General features: G+C 37.3%; 1 protein-coding gene across 1 annotated transcript in view; it reads left to right on the forward strand.

Annotated features, from left to right (window-relative positions):
* Nucleotides 1–26498, forward strand: part of LOC140843479 (uncharacterized) — a 620032-nt gene that overhangs the window by 398598 nt on the left and 194936 nt on the right. Inside the window, exon 5 of the mRNA XM_073213295.1 lies at nucleotides 14640–14708. The gene's annotated coding sequence lies outside the window, so the exon portion shown is untranslated. The remainder of the gene's footprint in view (nucleotides 1–14639; nucleotides 14709–26498) is intronic.

Here is a 26498-nt window from a genome sequence, read left to right on the forward strand (position 1 = left end):
TTTGTTCTTGCATATTTCTCTGCAAGTCCATCAGCATGGTTATGAGTTTTGTTTTGAATTCTTTTTCAGGAAGACTGGTTAAATCTATCTCCCCAGGTTCTTTCTCAGTGGAAGATGTAGCAGATATCGAAGCTGTCTGGGTTAGTCTTGTCTGGATCAAATTTTTTTGCCTTTTCATGTTGACAGGTGCAGTTGTATGCTATTGCTGCCTCTGTCAGCTGGAGAGCCTAGAATTTTTCCACACACTCCTGGCCTTTCTTTACTGGGACAACTGGGACCCCTAGTGGCTTGTGTTGGGCAATTGCGTGTAGACTGTGTCTCTATATCTTGCCTGGCCGGTATGGAGGAAGTTCCTTTGCTGTGGGTGTGGCCAGCCTCAGGCCGCTGCTCTGCTATGGCAGGGCCCAGGAGGGGTATTGGATGGGGGGCTGTTTGGCTGTTTATCTCTGTGAGGGGTCTCAGACCTGTTGCTCAGGGGTTAGTGTGCCCAGAGTTCCCTGGAATTTCCAGCTCCCGGACTGTGACCCGGGATGCTTCCTTCCAGTTGTGGGGTCCCTGTCCCTTTAAGACTTTCAAAAATCACTCGCTTTTCTTTGTCCCAGGAGCGCCAGCTGCGGGACCCGCTCACAGGTCTTACTGTCCTGCTTCCTTAGTTTCCGGCACCCCACGCATGCACTGTGTCTGCACTCTGGTTCAGATGGCTAGGGCTGGGTGTTCAGCAGTCCTGGGTTCCCTCTCCCTCCCCGCTCCAACTCCTCTCGTCCTGCTGGGAACTGGGGTGAGGGGCCTTGGGTCCCGCCTGGCTGCGGCTTGTATCTTACCCCTTTCACCAGGTGCTGGGTTCTTGCAAGTGTGGATATAGTCTGGCTGTTGTCCTTTATCTTCTGGTCTCTCTTTTAGGGATAGTTGTATTTGTTGTATTTTTAAAAATAAATATGTTTTTGGGAGGAGATTCACACTTTCCTACTCACGCTGCCATCTTGGCTCTGCCTCCTTTTTTTTTTTTTTAACTATTGATCATATGAGCACCATAGCCAACTCCCTGAAACCATCCAGCCATGCCTGGGGAATGTTACCCTGAGCGCCCATCTATTTTGAAAGCATAGATAACAAGTGTGTCTGCTGTGTCACAACTCTTTCCTTTCCTACGTAACTGACAGCGGTGTGTTTCTCATTTTGTAAACGCATTGTGTAAGTGATTGTTTTGGGAATTTGTTGTTCTTACCAATGATTATAAATATTCAAAGCATAGCTTTAGTATTCTATTTTAGATGAAAATTTATTTGTGGAAAGAATAAATTAAAACAGAAATCCTTAGATTATCGAACAACTTGCCATTCAAATTGCCTTTTTTGTATACTTAAGGATTAGCTTCATCAAAATACTCATTTTGACTCTTTCCCATTGCTTAATTGAGAGTCCTAATTTTCCAATATCACTGCTTCTACAGAGTAAGGAAATATGATTCCTATTTAAGTACAGTTATGTTTCAAAATCCAAGAAACGGGTACAAATGCTAGAATAAGCCATTTCAAATTATTATGTACCAGCCCTGCTCAAGTATTTCCCAGTCAGCACACCCATTCCTTGCTTGAGGAGCAGCTTACGGGTGCTTAACCCCCTTTCACTTCTTCAGGATCTGGACATTTTTCTTTAGGTTGTCATGCACTGGGGTTGTGCACTTTGGTAAGTTCTGGGTAGTCAGAATATGGAGAGAAACATTTTTATATTTGCTTCTTCTTGACACTCATGACCAAGGAGATGATATCTGCATGTACAGAGATCTTCCTTTTCAAAGAATTAAGCAGGACAGGAAGTGCCCCTCACAAGAGATGGTTCTCTGCCTGTTTTTCTTATAATTTCCCTTTTTTTTGTCTTCTCTTTTCTATGGCAAATGGAGATTGAATTAGAAACTTCAACACCCCCAACCTTGAGCAAACTTCTGGATTCACTATGTAGGATAGACAGATTTGCTCTACACTATTGGACAAATACTTTTCTGTCCTGTTTCTCCCGACATTGGTATATGTGCTTGTGTCCCTTTTTAGTAGCAAGATTCTGCACATTCCTTTTTATATTACATTGAAGATAAAAATCATCCACCTTTGGCTCATCTTAATTCAATGTTACTTGATCTTACACCACAGACAATACAAAGAGCCTATTTGATGTGATACAGCCTGTTTTACTGTAGTTCTGCACACTCGAGTAGAAAGCCACTTACAGTTTTCCCTTTGAGCTCCAAACCAATTGAGAAAAAATGCAAGAGTCATATAGAGTTTTAAATACCATCTTGGTCGCTGTTTAAAATAGATCAGATAACTCTACTTGTACCCAGGGTCAAAATAGATTTCTCACTGCCTGCCATCTCAACTGATCTTACTCACTAAAATACCCAGCTAGCATTAAAGTGTTTCTTAGCTTTTTCTTTTTTGTTTAAATTTTCCTTGGGGAGTTGATTGAGAAGAGTTTTGTCAAGGAGAGTTTTGATATGCTAATGGGACCATTAACCTAAATATATTAATTATCTCCATATTAACACACATCATTAATAACATGGCCTTTGCTTGTAAACAATATGAATATGCTTGTGTAGAAATTATTACAACTAATTGATTTCATGGAAGTTTCTAGGTGAGCATACCTATCCCTGTGTTTCCCTAGACCCTTGGAAATATTCTAAAAATAAGCATACTTACTAAAGACAGAGAGTTAGGCAATGAATTAACAAAGCATATAGTGTATCACATATATCCAGAACTATGTGAGAGATTGTTCACAGGCATGCAACTTCCCCAATAATTTCAGTCTTTAAGAAACTTTCATTTTACTACTTAGTTTTACTGATGAGTTTAGATCTTAATGTGGAGAGTGTGGTGACAGTAGTATTTTTTAAAGTCAATATATAAAGGAAGACACCGTGCAGGCCTATTAAATCACTCAAAATGCATGTCATAAAATACATTACTCAGCAATAATTCCAGGTACTGTAGAGTCACATTTTTCTCCAGAACAGATTGTTATGCCTTTAATTAGACCCTAAATGATATAATTGACTTGGCTTTAAAAGACATATTGTACATACAGAGTTGTACTTAAAACAATATTTATAGACAGCAGCATTCACATTATGACAGGAAGGAAATTAAATCTCCTGAGATTCAGTGTCATTCATTTATCCATTTCTCTCTCTTTGGGTCATGATGAACTTATGCCCCAAAGTATATAAATCTCTCTTACCCACCAACCACCACACACAAACACACACACACACAGTGTTTTACTGGTATGCAGAATATGTGTGTGTGTGTGTATATATATATATATATATATATACACACATACACTATATGTGTGTGTATCTGTCTGTCTGTCTATCTATCTATCTATCTATCTATCTATCTATATGAGAGAGAGAGAGAGAGAGAGAGAGAGAGAGAGAATGCACCCACACTGTTAGCCCTCCGGCTTTGCTTGTGTCCATGCTTCAAGTACACATCCTCTCAGCTTTCCCAAGACTCAACCATATGTATTTGCTTTCATTAGGTTTATGCTGGATACGTTTTTATAGAATTATATGGATTACTCCACTATTATTGTTAGCTAAAAGTACAGTTTACATAGAAACTTATAAATGTGCAGGAAATTTCTTTCAAATATATTCCAACTAAACTACTAACTTTCCTTTACCTTCTCTGAGGACTAGAGATAGATTTATTTTACTACAAATATTATGAGGATCCCCAGATTATAGAAAGTTTTCTATAAACTTATGCCCAGTTTTCCTTTGATCTGACATTCTCTTATTACTTGAAGCTTTGATGAATTTCCATTGAAGATAACTTGACTTCCAATGACAATCAGCTCTTTTCTCTGTCAAAGTCCCTTGCTCTGACATCTGTAACTTCCTTCACATCTTCTATCATTCAACCAAGAATCTCTCATGATTAAATTCTACTAATATTTCTTTCCTATATGGTGCATTACTAAAACACATTCTTGAAAACAGACTGATATATGAAGTGCCTGTAGTGAAAATTACTCATGATGCATGGAAGTGTGGTGTACATATGTGCACATCTTTGCGTTGAATAGGAATTTAGCTTTTCAACAATGAAATTGAGACAGAAATAAATACTACTTTTGGAATTAGCGTGGCATAACTGATTGACTTTATGTTCTTAGAAAAGGACCCTATCTTTAATCACAAATGGAAGCTTTCTCATAATTTATCATTTGAGACATGTTGGCATTGGATTTATGTATGAGATGCTTACTGCAAATACTTTTTATCATTAATGTAATTATGAATAGAATTCTAAATCATTCCATTAATCTTTTTTCTTCTTAATTAGGTAAATTAATGCTTGAAATGCAGAACTATACCACTGCTCCCTCACCCTCCTAGGTCTTTGCAACTATATTCACTTCTACCATCAAACAATTTAAATGGTATTAAAAAGAAAAATAACTGGTGGCTCTCCTTATATTACATAATTCATAGTAAAGCTTTGTGTCATTTCTGTTTTATGAATTCATCTTTCAAATTTCATAATATATTTTGGGTGCAGTCTTAACATGAGAATACTATAAGCTGAGCCTAGTGTACTTAGTAAATTAAGTTATTAGGAAAAACAGTGCTTAATAGAATGATTTCTTTTCATAACAAAGTAAATTCTATTCCCCAATACTATGAACTTTAGAATGTCTACAGTCAAAACCTTGGTACCAAAACTGTACAAATTACCTTGATTTTCTAATTTAGCCTATTAGCAATCCTTTAAATATGTATTATTTGCGATATCTTAAAGATAAGGAAACCAAACTTTGGAGGTCAAAATACTAGAAACACCTATTATATGTTTTAATAATGCAATATCTGCATGTATGTTTCAATATATGACAAGTATATATAAGTGACCTTGAGATTATACAGATTAATCATTTAAAATGATCACATTTATATAACTACTATTACCAGTACATCTATTACCAACCTATGAATTTTTGACAACAGGTTGATTGCTCCCTAGCCTCCCCAAACATGTAATACCTTGATGCTATTTGCTGTTTAGCAATAATAGTCACTGAATGATTAGCGGGACAGGCAGCCTAAAGATTGCAAGCCCTAAGCATCACTTACTGCCTGGAGTCTTTCAAGTAGTCAACACATTTTTGTGGATTCTCTTTAACAATTGATTCTGTTTATATTTATTGTTAGTAAATCTTTCTTATATTTAAGAGTGGCAAGTCACAAACCCTATTGATGCTCTTATGGAGGCTCAATTTTCTTTCTTAGAAAATGCATGAAAAATATATTTACATATTATTTTCAAGAATCCACCAACCCTCTAAAGACAGTCCACTGTTGATCAAAAGATCTATGAATGCCAGGGTTAAGAACTCCTTACCAGATTGGGCAAAGGAAAGTTTAAGAGCTTTATTTGAAATCATAAGCAGAGTGTCCAAAGGTGAGAAGGATTTTGCATTTGAAACTGGACCCATCCAAATCTATATCTTGTCTTTTATCAGCCACCTACTAATCCACAGGAATCTCAAGTAGGGTATTTACATTCAGGACATGGTTAGACAAAGAAGCCTCTCCTTCCCAGTTGTCTCTTTGGCCCTGAACTCCAGCACAGAACTTCACTTCTGATGAGCAGGGCAGGACTCCCTGCAGAAGCAGGGCCTCTGGTTCTGGTTTCCTTTCACACTAATTAACTAAACCTTATCCTGGCCTTAATTCATAGATTTATAATGAAGTGGCCACATGGACCCCTTAACAATCAAGCAAATCTCCCAAACACCATCTTACACCACATTCATGGAACAGAAAATCAGACTATTTTTAAACATATGCTAATATGTATAATTTGTGCAAAGGTTCCATTCCTAACATCAGTGACCTCATTAATAGTTTGACTATAACCATTCTGACCAAAAATTCCTCTTACATGAGGGCGAGCATGGGAAGCACAGAGAGAGAGTAATAGATCTTAAAAGCATTAAGATGTTTAGAGGCTGTAAGCACTGTAAATCTTTTCTGTGTACCTCCACACACAACCCACATTTACTCCTATGATTTTCTTTTTTGAATGCAGTGAGTTTAAGAAACAAACAGAGAGCAGAGATACTGATGTCTCTGAGGAGATACGTAAGGGATGCCTCCTTACTTTAATGGAATCATTTATACAATTTCCTTACTGCTGTCATGTAACTTTCTGAGAACAATAAAATGGGAAGTCCAGCCCCTTAATATTTTATAAATGTCACATTGATCCTGGACAAAGAAGCTCTGATTTCCATCTGGATGAAACTAAAATTTATATAAAATAATCTTTCACATAATACACCAGGAAAATAAATAATTCCATTTTTTGTTCTCTAAGTGAAACTTGTTTTAACAATTGTATCATATTACTTAATATGCAACTCCTGATAGCATAGCTTACATGATACACCCCCTGTTAAATATCCATAATCAGCTACTGTACTATAAACCTGAACAAAGAAATAGCCAAGCATCATTAAGCCTTGAACTATGGGGAAATTAAAGTTCCCCAAGTAACCTTTCCTCTCCTCTTTAATATAAGGAAATTAAAGTCCCAGTAAATGCTCTTCTCTGAAGATTATATTATTGTCATGTGAAGATAAACTACCAAGTCCCAAATTAGTCTACATAAAAGGCTGGTAAGCCCACTTGGGGATGGCCAAGCTTAAGCTGCAGTGACTTGAGACTTAGGTACAAAAGAGTGAATTAACCCCTTTAACTATTTCTCTAGAAGTCCATTACTGAATCCTAGACCTTACCACTTACATGGTACATGATAAGTTAAGAGTGAAAGCTAATGATAAGAAAAAAATAGTAATTTCCACTGTAGGATTGTTTGATAGCTCCCATTGTCTTTACTACTAGAAAATTGCGCTTACTACTTAACAATGCATTTTCCTTTTTAAGGTTGAAAACAAACTCTGACCTTCTTTTCCATGGAAATTTAATGTACAAAAACCTCTCATTTCTGTAAATAAATAAATAAATAAATAAATATTTATAAGTATATATATAAATATATATATACTTATGAATATGTAAATATTACATATATTTATAAATATATATTTAGTCAGTAAATATATATACATACACACACACATAATTTCCATATAATGGGAAGGAATGATAAGGGATAAGACAAAAGCAGAAACTGCTTGAATCAATCCTCAGCTATCTTGCCATACAGGGGCAGGTATTTGATTTTTTGCAAGTCAGCATTCATGAACCAAGTGTTGAATCATTTGTAAGACAGATTGGTTTGACTTGAGAGTTTTACAAATTCTCCTTGATTTAACATGCAATAAATGATACTCTTTAGTTGCAAATAATATCAGCAGGACCTAAAACTAGATTCAAACAAGACATCTTGCTATATCTATAAGCTAAAATAAGGCATTTATAAGAAAATAATTCTCGAAACCTGTCTTTGAGAGTCATATTCTTGAAGAAGTTTCTAGAATATATTTGAGAAGATTAAAATTCAAAAACCCCTTACGCAATCCAAATGCATCTATAATTCACCCGAGCATCAAGGATTATTGCTTTTGACTATCATCCATTGTTTTCCATTTTACATTGTATTCAAATTATAGTGACAGAAATTGACATAAAAATAATTTAAACAATGTTAATCACTGAAAAAAATTACATAAGGAAATCATTAGAAGAAACCATATAATATTTTCTAATACTGCAAGCATGAATTCATATACAATATTGTTTTCCAAAAACAAGCTTAATTTTAAGTCCATTGTGAAACCCAACAGTGTGATGATAGCTTTTTTTGACCTAAGAAGCATCTCCTCATGCAGACCCCCTGTGTTTGCTGGTCTCTCTGTCTCCCGCAATCTAAGTACAGGGCTCAGAGGGGAAAATTTCTCTACTTTTCCTTCTGGTACACTCCCAAGGAAGACCCTAACGCTGTAAGGAGACACCTGTGGTTTGGCAGGTGGCTCCAGTTCGGTAGCAGCATATAGTGGAGCAAAAGTGGCTGTACACTGCAATCCACATTTTGTATTAATAAATTAAAAACCAAGCTCATAAGCCTGATTGCCATCCCTGTTTCTCAATCAGTTTCTCAATTCTCAAGAACTCAGAGGGGAGGATGGATGTTGGGTTTAAACCCTAAAAACTGCAATACTTCCCTAAACTACAATTTGAACCAGACTTAGTCCACTCTTGATAAATACTCTCCGTGATCTTCTGTAGCCCAAGACATCTGGGAAACTATAAATTGATGGGTATATACTATAGGCTAAACCCAGTGCAAATTATTTGGTTTATTTATTTATTTCAAATATCAAAGGTAGACACTATTTTTCCAGTATTCTACGTGAAGTCACTGAAGGTCACAAAAGAGAATTAAGGTATTCAGAAGCTCTAAGCACTAAAAGGATTTTGTGTTTACTTGCACATACAATTGAAAAGAAATACTAAGCTATTAAACAAGTGAAAGCAACACTAGTTAATTAAATTACATTTCCCATTATGACCACATATATTTATAAGACCAAAATTTATTTGAAAAGCTCCGTCTCATTCTTTTGGTTGTCCTGTTGCTTGAGGCCCACTACACGTGACTGGGTTCCCGATTAACATAGCACAGGGAGATCGGAAAGGTTAAAAGACTGGCAAGTGGCAGAACCACAAGCGTATGGCCAGAGTTCATTCCTCTGCACTGACGTGTAACGTTTTTTATTCTGAAATTTCAATCGTCTTATCTTCCTTTTCTTGTAATTTTCTATAAAGTAGGAGTACAATTCCTTTTAAATTTCTGGAGTGTGCTGTTTATTTTACCTACCATTTATCCAATAGCTTTTTTTAAAAATAAATGTTCTCCATTAATCATATTTTCTTTGAACATTGAATTGTCCTAATGACAATCTATATTTTCACCCCTAAGAAACCTAGACAATTTTCCAAATGTTTGCCATTTGATTTCCATTTAAAGAAGGCGATTCAATCACATACATCTTACCCAATTCGAATTCATTCCATTCCAAAATACCTTGTTTTCTTAATAGTTGTCATCCTGACTTCTATGTTCTTCCAATCCTTGTATTCTGTATTTTTCAGGTAGCTTCAAAATTGCAGGATCCCTCTTCCCTCTTCTCTTATTTTAAATTTTTTATTCTCTAATATGTAAATTTGTGAGTTAATATAGTATTAGCATTAGCTACCTACATATATAAACTTATATTTTATTATTAGAGAGAAGAGCTTGAATCTCACTACAAGTTCAGATGTTTGAGAGGCCAAGCAGACTTTTTCTAATGCTTAAATTTTGATCCCATCTTAACTTCAGTAAATGTGTCAAAATAAAATCCACATGTAAATTTTTCTATCATTTAAGAAATTAAAGCTAAGACAAATGATTTATCAGTCTTTTCTACATGGCATGAGTACCCTCTTAAGTGTTGGTAAGGAGCTGTTTCGCTCCCGTGCCCCACACTTCATGGCACTAGTGTGGTTACTTTCGGCAGGAGGCAAGTCATTTGCAGTCCTAATGGTCCTTTCTGGTGCCTACTAGTTATCTCTATATACATTATATAATTTTTAATAGTATGTAGATCCAGGCTTCGTGAATAACAATTATGATAGAAATGATTTATGTGGAAATCCTAGGTGCTATCCAGTGGAATGTTCTACGTTTGAATAATATCTACTGAAAATGTTTATGAATGATGCCAAATGGTGAGGTAGGCAACTCACTTAATTCTATAAACTGTGTAAACTGAGGCTTTCTTCTCTGTCTTCCTGTCCCCAAGATCCAACTGGTGACTTCTGCTTGGGCTTTGCTGTGAGAACAAGATCATCGGGATAGGCTCAGAATTAGAGTGAACCGAGGCTTATGATAAGAGATTAATTCTGAATTCCATAGGCGAAAAGTATGTTTAAAAAAAGTGCGGAAACTGCACTAAGTGAATCAATAAAGACTCTGGGAGTAGGAACTGTGAAGAATTCACTATCCCATGTTTAATTCCATATTAAAGAGAGTAAATAAAAGAACCCAATGTAGACAAAAACATACTGAGACTGATGAAATGATAGCAGCGTGAATAGAGTCCGAGAGAAAATTAAGTCTTTCTACCAAAGCCACCGCTAAGGACTACTGCAGAGCAAACCAAAGTGCAGGGTTTGGCATTCTCCTGCCTTCAGCTGCGCGTTACTGGTGATGGAGCTGCGGCAGAGGGGGGCTTTAAGTTACTGACCCCGGCTGAGTCCGCTGACGCCCAACCCTGGTGCACTTTCCAGTCTCCTGCACTCACTGTATGTCTACGACCACTTTTATCCTGCTTCACTTGGTTACCTCTGAAAATGCTCCGTTTTCTTTTGACAAACTTTTTTATATTGATTCATTTATAGGTCTTTAATTCTACCAGGGTCTATTAACAGACTTTTTAATGTACAGATATATAAGCACTAGGACTTAGTGCTAATTGGCTAATCAATCAATGAATTTTTACTTAAAACCCCATAGTCGGAAGATATATGAAGGTCATTTTTGCATTTGAAAAATCTTTTTAAGTAAAGCCTGGAAGCAAGTAAACACAGAGATGGACACCAGTAATGATTTTGTAGCACATGATAGCTCCTTTATTTCCCCATTAGCAGAGCTGATTTTTGTGGGCTTATAACAAGGCAGTGGGTTAATACTACACAGATGGACACGTCATTACTGCCCATGGGCACAGAGCCATTGGTGTTTGGAAGTGCAATTAGGCTCTTTGCTGCACTATCAGTATATAGCTTATGAATTAACTGGTATTAAACTACTGATACATATATAGCTGCCACAATTCTTAATGATTATATGTATTAGAGTTTTGACTTTTATATTCAAATCATCATTTATAGAAATAATCTGCAGTTGAGGAACTTTCTTCTCATCCTGTCTGTATTATGTTGCTGATTTCATAAACCTAGTCATTTGTCACTGACTTGACATTTATTAAGTTCCCACTGGGTGTCAGGCTCTGCATTGTAAACCGCAAGGAACAGGAGAATGCAGCGTGTGAGATGTTGCTAAGCACAATTCACGGGGCTGTCATTTATTTTAAAGGCAAGAGTCATCAACCAAAGCCGTAAATAACAAAAAGGGCCCCAGACTGGTGGAGACGTTACGGTTCACTCTGGAGGCTGTGCCCGGCGCTTCAGCATCTGTCTGCTGCCAAACTTCCCAGAGCCTTAAAGCTGGCCTCCCTCCCTCTACCTGGACTACTACAGTCAAAACGCAATCAGCTTCATTTCCTCTCTGTATCTCAGTACAAAGTAGTCAGAATCTTAAAAGAAAAACACCTCTGCAGGCTCACTTGCTTCCTTTTTAAAATGAGGGAGGCGGCTTAGATATTCTCCCCTATTCATTTCGGGCCTAATAGTGCACAGCCAGGTATTTAAGAAGATCCTCTCATCCCTGGCGACAGGCGCGCCCCGCGGCACTGCGCCGCCCTCGCTGCGCCTCGCAGGTGCGGTGCTTCTCGCTGATGGAAGGTCCGGGACCTCGGGCGCGTCTGCGGGCACCGTCTCTCCAGCAGCGCTTGCTCACCTCACGTCTCTGTGTCACATTCTGGAAACTCACATTTCAAACTTTGCCGTTGTTATGGTCTCTGGTATGCTGACCTGTGATCAGTGCTCTTTGATGTTACTCTTGTAATTATTTTGGGCGACCACAATCCGAGTCTCTGTGAGAGACGGAACTTAAGCAGTAAGTGTTGTGAGTTGTGGCCGCCCTCCCCACCCCCCCAGCAGTTCCCCCATCTCGCCCCCTCTCCCCAGGCCTCCCTGTGCCCTGAGACACAACAGTATAGAAATCAGGTCAATTAATAATCCTACAGTGGCCTCTAGGGTCCAGGTGGAAGGCAGTCACGCGTCTCTCACTTTGAGTCAAATCTGCAAGTGACTGAGCTCCGTGAGCAGGGCGCGTTGAGAGCCGAGACGCAAAAAGCTAGACCTCTTATGCCAACCAGCCCAGCTGTGACCGAGAAGGACAGTTCATGAAGGAAACTGAAGGTGCTCCTCCAGGGAGCCCACAAGGAAGAGAGTGAAACAGCCTTACTGCTGATGAGGAGAAAGTTTCAGTGGTTTGGAGAGGAGATCACCCAGCCACAACGTTGCCACTTGCCTGCCCTGGGCCTGGCACCCTGGGATCCAGTGACTCGGGATAGGACAGTAGGTGCCGGCAGACCCTGGGAAGTCCTCGGATCCTCTTCATTTCACACTCAAGGAGCACTTATTCACTCAGCAACTAGCCGAGTTCTTATTAAATGCCTCTCCAACAGGGAACAAAAGAGGCTGCCAAGTACCGGCTGTGATAGATCCACCTATGCAAACTGTGGAAGTTTGAAACACTAACAGGAAAGAGAATTTATTATGGCAACACTACTTCTGAGTGCTGTTTGGTAACCAGAACTCTCTTCACAAGTTCCCAGAGCCACATTCTTGGATCCCTACGTGCTCCCTGACATATGCGATACTCAGTTACGAGACTTCATTTCAGCGGGCCTGTCAGCGTGTGGCGTCATGGGTGTCTGCCTCCTCAGTGACACACAGTCTCCTCTTGACGCCCAGTCAGTCCTCTGTTGACTCCACTTCCCTCCTCACGCATCGGTGGCTCCCTTTTTCAGCTTCCTTTGTCCATTTAACTCTCTCTACATGACCTCTTCATATATTCCTGTGCCAGGACTCAGTCCTTCATCCTTTTCTCACTGGGGTCTACACTCATATGTTTGATGTTCTCGTCCAGTCTCATGGCTTCATATCTGTATTAAGTTATAAAAGTTAGGTTTTAAAAAGTTTAATTAAAAGAGTTGGGGAGACAACACAGAATTTCTCCTAACAAAACATGACCCACTGTGTTAGGCAGTCTCCAACCCACTGTGGTAGGCAGAATAATGGCCCTGCAAAGAAGCCCACGTCCAAATCCCTGGAGCCTATAAATGTATTGTGTTAAGTGGCAACAGGGATTTGTGGTTGCTGATGGAATTAGGTTGATAAAGAACCAAACTTAAAGAAGCCATTCTAGACTATCTGTGGGCGCCCGATGCAATCACAAGGGTGTTTTAAAATAGGAAGGAAAGCAGAAAAGGACATCACTGAGAGAAGTGTAAGGATGCTAAAGGCTTCACTTTGCAGATGAAATCAGGAGAAATGAGCCAAGGAATGCAGGTAGCACCAAAAAGTTGGACAAGGCAAGGAAAGGGATTCTCCCCAAAAGCCTCAAAGAAGACACCCAGCTCTGCAGTCGCCTGGTTTTACCATGGAAACATGTTCCAGACTTGCGACATCCCGAATCATGAGATAAGTTTACGTTCTTTGAAGCCACTGAGTTTATCACAGTTGATTGCAGCATAATCATTTACCTGCTCAAGTACTAAAATCATACTTTTTTCACAACTCCTCTTCCTTCTACATACATAGAATATAAACTTTAAGTACTTTACAGAGGCTAAGAATGTTATCTGTCACATGAACTTTGATGACTTACCTTGTTTCGCAGCTGTTTCCTGACCCTCAGGCATTTATTCATATTCTGCAGTTTTGTTCACCTCACAGCCCACTGTGCCACTGCCTGCCCCCCGCCGCTTTCCCAGGGTCTTGGCTTCACGTCTCTTGTGTCCCACAAGCTTCAGCAAATTCACCTTTGCTGATGCTGCTAGTACTTGGTGACAGGTGTGCCCCTCTGACTCTGCCTCCCACAGGCAAGTTTCCCAAACAACATTTATCAGTGTTGCCTGGTATGAGGTGAAAATCCGTTTCCAGTCATGTGGACATTTAGCAACTGAATTTTTAGCAAAGGAAACTTATTTTAATACAAATTGGGAGTATGACCACTCATGATTATCCTTTGTACAAGAACATAGTTTGAAATGTGTAAGCATAATTTAAAGGAATACATCACTGTTTGTACCAAGTAAATGAAAGAGAAGTGTATGCATGTTCTGGTTTAATATATGGAGGCTTTCAGACATTATTTTTTGATGCATTACTTTATTCACTTTAACTCATGTACCTCCATTTTTTGCAGCTGTGCAATTTCTAAGATTTATTTCCCACTTCTCATTGCCCAATTCCTGCTTTCTGGTATTACTATAAAGCTACATCAGTAAATATTCCTAAATAAATTACAATAAATAATCTCAAAGTCAGATTAGGTATAGATAACATAGATACAGATACAGCATCACCATTTGAAGTCATTATATAAATGTGTAAATAAATATAAATATGTAATTATGTAAATACCATGCTTTTAACTTTTATTAGAAATATATATATATTAAATAAAATATATAAATCTAATATTTGTACATAGAAAGTATAAAAATATATTTGTATATTTATATATTTATGTCCATATAAATATACATATGTAAAGTTAAAAGCATGGTATTTATATTATTTTTACTTAGAAGTCAGTAAAAATAAAAAAGTTCCTTTAAAGCTAAAAGAATTGCTGAACAGTTATATGTTTTACTGATATAAGAAATTTTTGTTTCTAAAGTTTCCCTTTGAATAAACAATATGTATGCAAAACTGTTAGGAGGCTGGAATAACATGAATTTGCAAATATATGCTTCAATTTTAGGATTTCTTGTCATGCCTGCTGAAGAAGGCTGCACTCCGACACAGCATGTCACATCCTCTCACCGTCTGGGTGAGTGTATCATTATTCATATTCTGTAAAGCTTTATGATATTTATAATCTGTCACAATAATCCACTTGGTTGTTATTCTTATTTCTCTAATTAATAGATACAATGCTCATTATATTTTATATGTAAATATCTTCTCTATTAATGAATTATTTTTATTGTGAGCTGAATTTATTATCAGTAATTTATTTTTAAGAGAAGAGATCACAAGTGTCATATTTCTAAGCACTCAGGCAATTGACAATAACAGCTATTGCTTTTACATGCAAGGGAGTAACTTGCTGGCTGTAAATTTACTGGATCACACATTGTTTCCTTTAGAATCTTTATATTGCTCTGCCTTCTTTTAGCACTGGGGTTATTGTGACTAATTACAGTGGTTAGTTTGAGGTGAGTCTGACTTCAAGAACTCTTGCTTTTTTTGTTTGAATCACTGAAGATCTTTTTCCTCGAGGGGAAGTAACTGTAACATGGTTGTTATAATTGTTCTGTATCAAAATTTCCTGGAATGTGTATATATTTTCTGAGAAGTCAGTTATTTCTACATTCCAGGGAATTTTTTATAAATCATGCCTTTGAATATATTTTCTTTTCCATTTGTTGATTCTGCACATAGGGGCCATAAAATACCTTTATGCTCAATTTTTGAAACATTTTTTACATCAGTGGTCATTAATAGTTGTAAAATTTGTCATATACCTCTGTATTCAGTTAATTATTACAAGATATTCCATTTTCAGTAGTTTTTCACTCATATTTGCTTATTTTCTTGCTTATTATGCTACATGTATTGTCTCCAAATTGTGTTTTTGATTCTTGAACTCTGTCTTCAACTCTGAAAGTCCCTTTTCATTATGTGTAAGAAATAATTTTAAGTATACCATAAAATACAACTGTTTAAAAAAAAAAACTACAAATGAGTAGGAAAATAGAAGAATGGCTGTTGTCTTAGACAACTATTTCCCAAATAGGAAATCCAAATGGCCAATAAACTTATGAAAAGGTGCTCAATTTCATTAGGCCTCAGGATTACAACTGCACTTGGATTTCAGCATACTCCCATCCAAAGAGCCCTATTATAGGCTGGAAAACACCAGGTGTTGTCAAGGATGTGGACCAACTGGAAGCTAACAGAGTATAGGCCACTGCAAATTGAAATAACCACTTTGTAAGACTCTGGCAGTATCTTTAAGATGGGGACTTTGGCTTACCTATGACTCAGCCACTCCACTGAACAGTATGTACATATGATTACCACAATGCAACTATTTATCCTCTGAACTATTCTTCTTAAATTTTCCTTAGCTATTCATGGTCCCTGTAACCAGCAACAAGACATATTCTCTGGTAACAAAAACACTTTAAAAATCATGGATTAAACACCTCGAAATCATTAATTTTTATGTGAATTAGCAGATGTTACCAGTGCCCACCCATACTCACTCAGGCTTATTACTCTCAAATATGATACTGCAACAAGCTGTCTCCTCACCTGAAAACACCTTGTTTATACCACTAGCATGCTACCTTTCCCATTATATTATTGATAATTGGAGAAACTAACAATGTACTGTACTTGAGGAATTTATGAGAATTCACCTTTGTATAAGTTTATATGCAATTAGTATTATGTCCAGCACATAAATGCATAATCAAACAATATGTATGTTTAACCAGATTGAATAACATATAAACTACCTCCTTTGAAAAAATTCTGGGGAAAGAAATTCTGCCTCTGGGGAAAGAATTCACAACAAAACATATCTAAATACTAAAAGGTACAATGTAGGGCAGACATTGTGGGGCCTTTCTGAGGAATTAACAGATAAACATAAATATATATATATATATACTCTTCACTGAAAACCTTCACCATAAGAAATGCCTCATACTTAAGTACAGAAGGGTTCTACTAAATAACTATTCTATTGTAGTAAGAATTGGGGGAACTTTTATTCTCAGTATGTAAGGAAGTCTTTGAACTCCATTGGGTGGATAAGCAACATTTTTGCAAATACTAGGGAGGTGGTGCCTTTGAGTGTTTCAAATGTAATGACTGAATGTGACCTCCATTTATTAAACCTAAATGCTATCAGGGAGAAAATAATGACTTTACAAATGTAAAGGTAGTGTTCAGAGTTGAGTGTCATTTAGAGGCCAATTACATATGTTGGTGTGTGTGTGACATAGGCAGGTAGAACATGTACAGCTAAATTTACCTATCTTAATATTTACCAAATTGGTGAGAACAAAGAAAAATGAGATATAAAAGTGACAGTCCTGGCAATAAGGTGATTGAAATCATTGATCCCAGGCTTAGGTAATTGAAAGCATTCACAAGACCCCACGGTCACGTAGGCTTTAGTAAAGGTGCATGATCATTTTAGCAGAAGAAATAAAGCATGGGCAGTCACAGCAAGCCCCCGCTGTGTGTAAAGGCAGCCTCCCATCCTCTCTCACACACACAAGGCATGCTGTGTCTTCAGATTATGAATTGCCAAGAAATAAAGATGTATCTTTGTTTTAGGGAAGCTGAGGCACAAATTTACATAAGAATATTTTCTATCCCACTAGTCACATGGCTAATATCATACAGTCTAACAAGTTAAGCAGGTTCAAACCATCAGTCCATACATTTTTACTGGAAAATGTAGACAAACTAGCACCAGGAGCTTCTAGAGTAGTTTGAACATTAAACAGTACATTAAAAATCCCTCGATAGCACATTTCATCGATGTAGGTCAAGTGTCAACACAATAACTTCCACAGGTCCCTGCAGATGCACATTCTGCTCCCTAGACGAGCTGGAAGTTGGCCTTATTCTTACACCCCTGGTAGGGAAATAGTCTAAGATAAGAGGAGGGTATTAGAGAGGGAGAAAGCTAAGTATCCAAAAATTGTAAGAGAATGAGAAGATGTCAAAAACTGAAAAAGGTCTGCGAATTTGCTCTGCACACAAGTGAATAAGTTAGCCTGCCTCGTTTCATGGTTGGTGGCAGAAGATTCAAGGGTTCTGGGTCAGAGACCATGACAAAAACATATTACTTATTACTTTTTACATACTGCACAGATAATAGCCTGGGCTTCCTGGTTGTGCTGCTTGTCTCCCCCTCCAAGTCTCGGGGAGTGGTGCGCGGCTTCCTAGGTGATGCTGCCCCCACAGCAGACCCGTGTTATTGCTCGGAACTCCAAGTTTAAGAAACTTCCAATTATAAAAGGCTGTTAGAAAGAAACTTGGAGAAAGACATTATTTTTACTATTCTGAAGGACAAAAAAAACTTATCTTCTGCCCCAAGGGAAACACTGTTTCTGTCCCCCACTGTCATACAAACATCCTTAAAAACAAAATCTGGAACAAAAATTGTCAAACACACACAGAAACATGCGAGGCCTATGAATAATTGTTTTCCTACGAGAAAGATGTGAAAACATGGCTAGAGAGAAGATTTTTCTATTTAAGTATTTCAAAGTTCAACAGCTTTCTGCAATGCTAGATTCTGGGGCCTGGCGATGGAGTGAGTGACTGAGGGGGAATGGAGTGACGGCAGCTGGATAGAAGGAGAAAGAAAGTTGAGAGGCGGGGACATTCCACTTGGTTGGCATGCATGCCGCTCTTGAGAACTTTCATGCTGTTGGCAAAGTGACGATTAGACTAGGAATTGGTTCCAAAGCCTGCATTTAATAAGGGGGACTTATGGGAAAGTAAAAAATAAAAAATGACCCCAAAAAGAAGATTTAAGGTTTGGCATTTCTGGATGCCCCTGGAATGAACTTGAAGCAATAGAGTAATTTGAGGACATCCACCCCGGTTCTAGATCTGTAGGTGAACGTGTGTATGTGCTTTCCATTGTTGCCATGACACATCACTGCCGCTAACTCCCATTTCTTTTCCCACTGTTCTGTAGCTCAGAAGCCTGGGTGCAGCATGGCTCTGAGTTCCCTGCAGCGGTTCTTACAAGGCTGAAATCAAGCTAGTGCAGGGCGGGACTCCCTTCTGGAGGTGAATCTGTCCGAGCTCACCCAGCCTGTGGGCCAGATTCGGTCCTTGCCTTCACAGACCTGCGGCCCTTGTGGAACCGAGGTCTCTGTTGCTCTGCGAGTTGTCAGCTGCACCAGTCTTCGCCCCTAGGAGCTGCTCACACCCCCTCCGCGGCTGGTCCTCTGGGTGCACTTCAGACCACCCCTTTCAGCTGAGTCTCCCTGAGTCCAGCTGAAAATACTCTGAGTTAGGGGCTCATGATTAGACCAAGACCCACCAGATAATCTAAGATAATCTGTTTTAAGACCCCAACCTTAACTTCATCTACAAAGCCCCTCTTTTTTTTTTTTTTTTTTGAGAGGGCATCTCTCATATTTATTGATCAAATGGTTAACAACAATAAAATTCAGTATAGGGGGGTCAATGCTCAATGTACAATCATTAATCCATCTCAAGTCTAATTCTCGTCAGTCTCCAATCTTCTGAAGCATAACGAACAAGTTCTTACATGGTGAATGAATTCTTACATAGTGAATAAATTCTTACATGATGAACAGTACAAGGGCATTCATCACAGAAACTTTCGGTTTTGATCATGCATTATAACCTATAAACAATCAGGTCAAATATGAATATTCGTTTGATTTTTGTACTTGATTTATATGTTGATCCCACATTTCTCCCTTTATTATTATTATTATTTTTATTTTTAATAAAATGCTGAAGTGGTAGGTAGATGCAAGATAAAGGTAGAAAACATAGTTTAGTGCTGTAAGAGGGCAAATGTAGATGATCAGATGATCAGGTGTGTGCCTATGGACTAAGTATTAATCCAGGCTAGACAAGGGCAGCAAGACATCCACGGATGCAGAAGATTTCTCTCAAAGCAGGGGGGGTGAGGTTCTGAGCCTCACCTCTGTTGATCCCCAAATTCTCACCTGATGGCCCCCCTGGGACTGTGCCTGTCTTAGGTTGTTCCTCCCTCGAGGAATCTTACCCGTCTCTGGCTAACCAGTCATCTTCCGGGAAAGCCCCTCTTTTTGTAACATAATATATTCACAGGTTCTGGTGATTAAAATGTGACCTTTTTTGAAGGCTAGTATTCTGACTAGTGCAAATAGAGACTAAACAACTCTCACTTGAGATTATCTACAGGGAGAAAGAATGTCATTTTCAGTGGATGAGGATGAATGGGTAGGTTTTGGTCCATCACTGGATTTGTATGTAATGTGCAGAACAAGCATTTGGAAGGATTTGGGGGCTGAAGAGTGGAAACTAGAGTCACAGGGATACATCAAACTAGGCCAGGACACACAGGTTATCTAACTCCCTGCACCCCATTAAGTTAATTATTTTACAATATTTCTTAAATGTGAAGAATGTATCAATATTTTACAAAGGAGTGAGTACATTTTGAGGCCTGGGAAAGAAAATAAAAGGAACATAATATTATGCTGAGCAAGGCTAATATGAGGACAAAGAGAGAGGTGAGTGTGTGCTCCTGGGTCTCACCATCCAGGCCTGTGTCCCGGCGCAGCCAAGCGCCTCTCTCAGCAGGTTGGAGCAGGAAGAGAAACTGTTCTTGGTGCTGCCAGTCTGACTTGCATATGTGGTCACATTGCCTTCCACAAATTGGAGTATGTTTCACTTTCATAAGATGGTCTCCCTGTAACTTTCATTCTCTTTGCCCCCATTATTCGGTATCCTGCCGGAGTGGGAACAATTCGTCCTTCATGTGTAGGTGTATGCTATTGAATTATCTGAGTCATGTTGGAGTGCTGTTCTAATTTATATGTCCCTCAACATAATGTCCTATCTACAAGCTGTGAATATGTCACCTAAGGGTGATGGAGATTGCCAAATAGTCACTTTCCAAAGCTGTACTGGCACTTGCTTTAAATTGGTGTGATTATGTCTAAGCCATGTGATTTGAAAGGATGGTGCTGACATGCGCAGACCCTTTCTGTTGCTCTAATCCCTTTCTTTCTATCATAGATCCAAACAACATTTTTATATCTTGACTGAATATGACAGCTGTGTGATTCCTTTTTCTCTGTGAATCCAATTAATCTGTCTGTGCTTCTGGGCTTTTTAAGTTTTGGCATGTGCCTTTTCTTTCTTTTCTAACCAAGTTGTTTACATTCTCAGAATGTTTATCTTTAGATCTCCATGCTTGTCTGCTTTTCAAATTACTTACCCTTTTATCTCAGCTTCCTGTTTTGGGTTTGCTAATGATCACCCTCATCTCGCTATGCTCAGGCTTTGATTTAGTTTCTTCTCTTCACACATGCACTGGAATTATTTGAGGTGCATTCGATAGCTCACTTGAAAGAAGCAGACAAAGTAATCCTGACAAAGTCTCAACATTGATTTTGTGCTCTGTAAAGGTTTACAAGAGCTTAATGTGAATGTTTTGAAACCTAATGGCATCAGATGACTAATTGTTTCAACCAATAGTTTTTAAGGAAGAGATAAAAACAGACACAAAGAAGAGAATCAAAATCCATTTGTACATATATATGAAATCTACTGACGTAACAGTTCAAGAAAGCAACTTGGCTGAAACACATATGTCATCCCCACTTTGAAATCAGTTATGAACACTGCTAAGTGAGATAATATGTATATGCTGACAGTGAGCCCACAATAAAAATAAATACACGCACTTACCTTTGCTTTACTAATTGGCAAATAAATCAAATTTAATGACAAATATTCATTTAGTAAAAAAATTTTTGAGTGTTTTCTCTTTGACACAGATATATTTAAGTCAATTTTTCAAAGTTGCATGTAATCTGATAGTTTAACCACAGTGACAATATGGTTTAAATGGACTACAAAGCAAGATATTTTTTAAATAAATGATTTTAAGAATAAGGAATTATGGTAGATCTGAGAAAAATCATGGTTCACCACCAATAAAATTCTTATGAAGTATCCTATTAAAGAGTTGCTTAATATGCAATACCTAAAACAAAAGCACACAGATAGATCACTAAATTATTTCAGTTATATCCTTATGTGCTTAGATGTGTCTCATATTTAATAAAGAATTTCATGACAAATATTTTTGAGATTTAATTCAATTTTTAAATTTTAACAAATAAGTATATGAGTTTTAGAGAATAATGTCTTCGTCATACAACAAATTTCTAGTAGACCTTAGACTGTAAAGAATATGCCTCTCATAACCCAGTTTTTATCTGTTTATACTCTGCTTCATTATTACCTATCAAGTTGGAAAGATTTTCATTATTTTTACATAATAGATCAGAGAAAACTTAATTTCTTCCATTTTTTCTGAGGCAGCAATTCTCAGCCATTTTCTGCCTACTCCCACTTCTAATCCAGGCATTACCAGAAATTTAGAAATTGAGCTGTGTGTGGCCTAAATGTACTACAGTTTATGCTCAAGCATCTTTTAGGGAAACAACTCATATTAATTCCTATTAAAAATAACTAATATAACAACTACATTTTGTTGCTTAAGAATTTAGCTAATATGTTGTTAATATATTGCCAGTATTAATGCAGTATTGTTGTTATTTGGTGTAGGAAAGTATTTCCCTCTGTTGTTGTAGAAGTCAACTGAGAAAACATCAGCAGTGTAGATGTATGGTTGATTTCTAAAGCTTCAGGTATCTCATTTGAGCACTAGGAGAATTTTTAAGACTCTGTTTAGATTACACCTACATAATTATCAGAATGGTTAATATATATATATATATATATATATATATATATATATATATATATATGTCATATATATATGTGACAATGCTAAATAATCATGAGAATATAGAGAAACTAGACCCTTCATATATTATCAGTGGGTATATTAAGTATATAGTCACTCTGGGAGATAGTATGGCAGTTTTTTTTAAGTAAATAATCATGCAACTAGCAAACAGTAAAAGCAACTCTGAGCATTTAACCTAGAGAAATGAAGACATGTTTGCACAAAAACATGTACATGGATATATATATTTGCTTTATTAATGATAACTGAAATTCCAATATAGCCAAGGTGTCCTTCACTGTGTGGATGTTTTAACAAATTGTGGGATATTCATCATGGAATCCTCCTCAGCTATAAAAAGAAATAGACTGTTGTTACACCCAACAACTTAGATGAATCTCTGGAGAATTTTGCTGAATTAGCAAGCCAAATCCAAAGTGTTACATACTCTATGATTCCCTTCATATAACATTCGTAATATAAAAAAACTAGAGAAATATAGAATAGATTAGTGGTTAAAAGTGGTTAATGGTAGTGTCTGGAAGACGGGTAATAGATGTGGCTATAAAAGGGCAACATGAGGGATCTTTGTGGGGATAGAATTATTCTGTATCTTGAGTATTGATATGTCCCGGTTGTGGTTTAATACTCTAGGTTAGCAAGATGTTGCCATTGGGGAAACTGGGTAAAGAGTAGAAGGTATTTCTGTATTGTTTATTATAACTGAATGATAATTTATAACTATCTTCTATTGAATTTCTATTAAAAATCTTTAATTCATAAAAATGATAGGGATTCAAATTTTTATATAGGTTTTAATAGATGGAATAACATTTCTATTTTTTATATCCACAGATCCTAGATTTAGAAAATATTTTAAAATTGAAAGATAAAAGATTCAGGAAGAAAAGTAAAGTTAATCAATTCTAGATCAATTTGATAAAATAAGGAGTGAGTATATAACAATAACTAAGTTGTTGATTAGTATCCTAAACACTCCCTATGTAATCTTACTCCATCCTCATTATAAACCTACAAGAACTAAAGCATAGTAAAATTAAGGGAGTTTCCCAGTACACTGTAGAGCTAAGATTTATGTCTAGGCTAAATAATTGAAAAAACTGGTAATTTGAAAGTGAATCCTTGTCAATTTGATTGATTTATCCTTACTCAACTTTCACAAACTTTTGAGAACAATTCCCTTATGGTATATAGTTTAAAATGAAATAAGATTTCAAACAGATTTCCTTTGTATACATACCCTAGAACAGCATTTCCCTGTAGAGAATCTTCTATTATGAACAAAATCTTTTATGTCTTCATTCTCTAATAGGATAGCCACCTGCTACCTGCAGCTATTGAACACTTGAAATATGGTATGACTGAGGAACTGAGTTTTTAACTTTACTTGGTTTAAATGTAAACAGCTACATGTGGTTCACTGCTACCATATGGGACAGAATGGCTGTAGCATATAAAATCCATGAAATCAAAGCTCTTGTCTTCCCTATGGTTGCAACACCCCCACACTAGAAGAGTGCCTGGCGATTGGTAGGATCTCAATTTGTGGTACCTGAATCCAGAAAATTAGTCATTATGTGTCAAATCTAAAACATGGAAAAATTAACTGAACAGATTTGGAAATTAAAGCAACTGGCCTCAAAAATCTATAACAAGGACAACCACGTTTTTAAGAATTTCATATTTAAATCATGACTATATAGAACTATTACAGAATCTGAATATTAAGCATAATCAATTGACTCCCACATCCATGGACATGATGAAAAATAAAAATGTATACTATCCCAAACCGGGAGAATTTCACTTTAAAAAAAAAATCATTTGATTTTTTTTAAAATCTTAAAGGCTGACACAAGTTTCAATAAATTTCTAAACTTTATGTTTATATATGACAGGTTAATATGAAGAATATTTGTACAATTCATTAAAATATTGAAATGATTTTTGATCAGGAAATGCATGTTCATTCAGATCTCTTCCCACCTGTCTGACCAACCCGAAGGAGGTTAGGTAGTCACGTGCAGTCTTCCCACCCAATTACTGATATTTCCTAACTCTCTTGGAATCTGCTATCCCCTATGCTCTTGAATTAGCTTTCAACTGATGTCAGTGTGGTCTGGAAAAGGCCATACAGTACTCATCTAAGTACTTCTCCAATTTAATCATCATTTTGATCTAAACTCAAGTGCAGTTTTCTTTTTTATATCTAAGTTCATTTTTTCACTGAAGACCTAGAGCGTGAGTTAGATAAAGGACATCTACATAATAACCCCATATTTTGTAGTCTTCATTTATGATAGCAGGTTTTTTTTTCAGAATAATAATTTAATTTCCCCCCTCCGCCCCCCTTAGGGGAATAAAAGCATTCACTCATTCATTCTTTGTGCATTATTCACAAGACTTTAAAGACAGGGATTGGAGTATCTGGAGAAAAGCTAATTCTGACATCTTCACTCTTCATATACCCATGTGTCCAGCCCAAAAATTTATGACTGATACTACTTTTCCCCTGTTAATTTACATATGTCCCTGCAAATAATGAACTGTTTAGTACCCTTGATTTCACATTCTCTTCATTATCACTACTCCTGTCCTCACAGTGTCTGACTAGGACAGTTTATGTAGCCTGCTTACCATCTTGCAAGAGATTCATGACCACTTATAATATATCCTCTGTATTCTAGCTGTACGTGTATATGTAGCAAGTAACTGGTATCTCCTCTTTCCTTACCTCAAAATTCTCCCAGGCTGCCCTTGGTGAACCACAGCTCTCAGGCCGCAGGGAACCTGTGAACTGTTGTGCTGTCTATGAGCTACGAATGTTTTTATAGTCTTAAAGGAAAAAGGAAACAAGAAAATGAGGGGAATTTACAAATGGAATTTACCAATGGGGGGGACCATGTGTAACTCACAAAGCCTCAATGTTTCCTATTTGGCCATTTTCAGACAAAGCATACTGACCTGCAACAGGATAAAACAAAATCCTATCACTTAATTGCCATAGGAGAACGTGCATGATTGGTGTCAGAGTTCAAGAGCTCTGCACGCGTGGCTCCTCCCGCACAGAACACATCACTGTTATGCGCACCGTCAGAAATGCGTGCACAGCCTCCCGACTTCTGCTCCAATACCACTTGCTGTCCATAGCCTCAGTACCACCCCTCATCTTGCCTGGCACAGTGAACCTTTTCTTGTCATACCATAGTTTGGACATCCTGCATAGAAAGGATCCTGTAATAGTGTGGTTGCTGCAGCAAGACTAACCATTTGACTCGACTCTTTTTAATTAGGAAATAACTCTTGTATTCTTGTGTCCTTAGTGCCACTCTGACCTACTACAAACCTAGTCAACCCCCACAAATATTTATTTATTTAATGCATGGAGGGGAGGCAATACTCATTTTCAAACCTTTATTTCTGTGGATTATCCATCTTCTTATCAACTGTTGCATTCACCCCATCACCAATGTGAGATGTCACAGAACTGGAAGATGGTATGGAGCCAGTAATTCATTCACTCTATTTTTGCTTTCAGAATGTTTTCTTCTCATTTAGTCACTAAATTGGTATTTGTCTCTTTGTGAACATTTTTCTTTCTGAAAACAAAATAAGAAATTCCTGAGCTTCATAATGCTCATCTTCAGAGCAATTCACTGCATCACAGCAGTGGAGACCCCCAGTGTGTTATACACTAATTTTTTACTTCACTACTTGGGTAATAAAGCACAACATTGTTAGCATTAGAGTCTAATAAGGACAACCGTGGTGGTTGTTAAGAATGTGAATAAGTGTTAGCTGCCCTTAACAACTCTGCTTTGTCATTATCAACCATAAAAAATTCCCAGGGTGAATTATTATGGTTATAAAAAATAAATATACATGACAAAGAACATAAAAGCAATACATTTAAATGTAAATCCTTATGAATGAGGACTATTATTATCATGCATAGATAATAATTTGAAGTCCCTTAAAGGTTTTAGGAAGAATACTTCATTTAGAAAGTTGAAAACTTTCAAGAATAGCAATAAAAATGCACAAGAGCCATGT

This window comes from Manis javanica, chromosome 9, assembly GCF_040802235.1.
Source record: "Manis javanica isolate MJ-LG chromosome 9, MJ_LKY, whole genome shotgun sequence".
In the NCBI taxonomy this organism is placed as follows: Eukaryota; Metazoa; Chordata; class Mammalia; order Pholidota; family Manidae; genus Manis; species Manis javanica.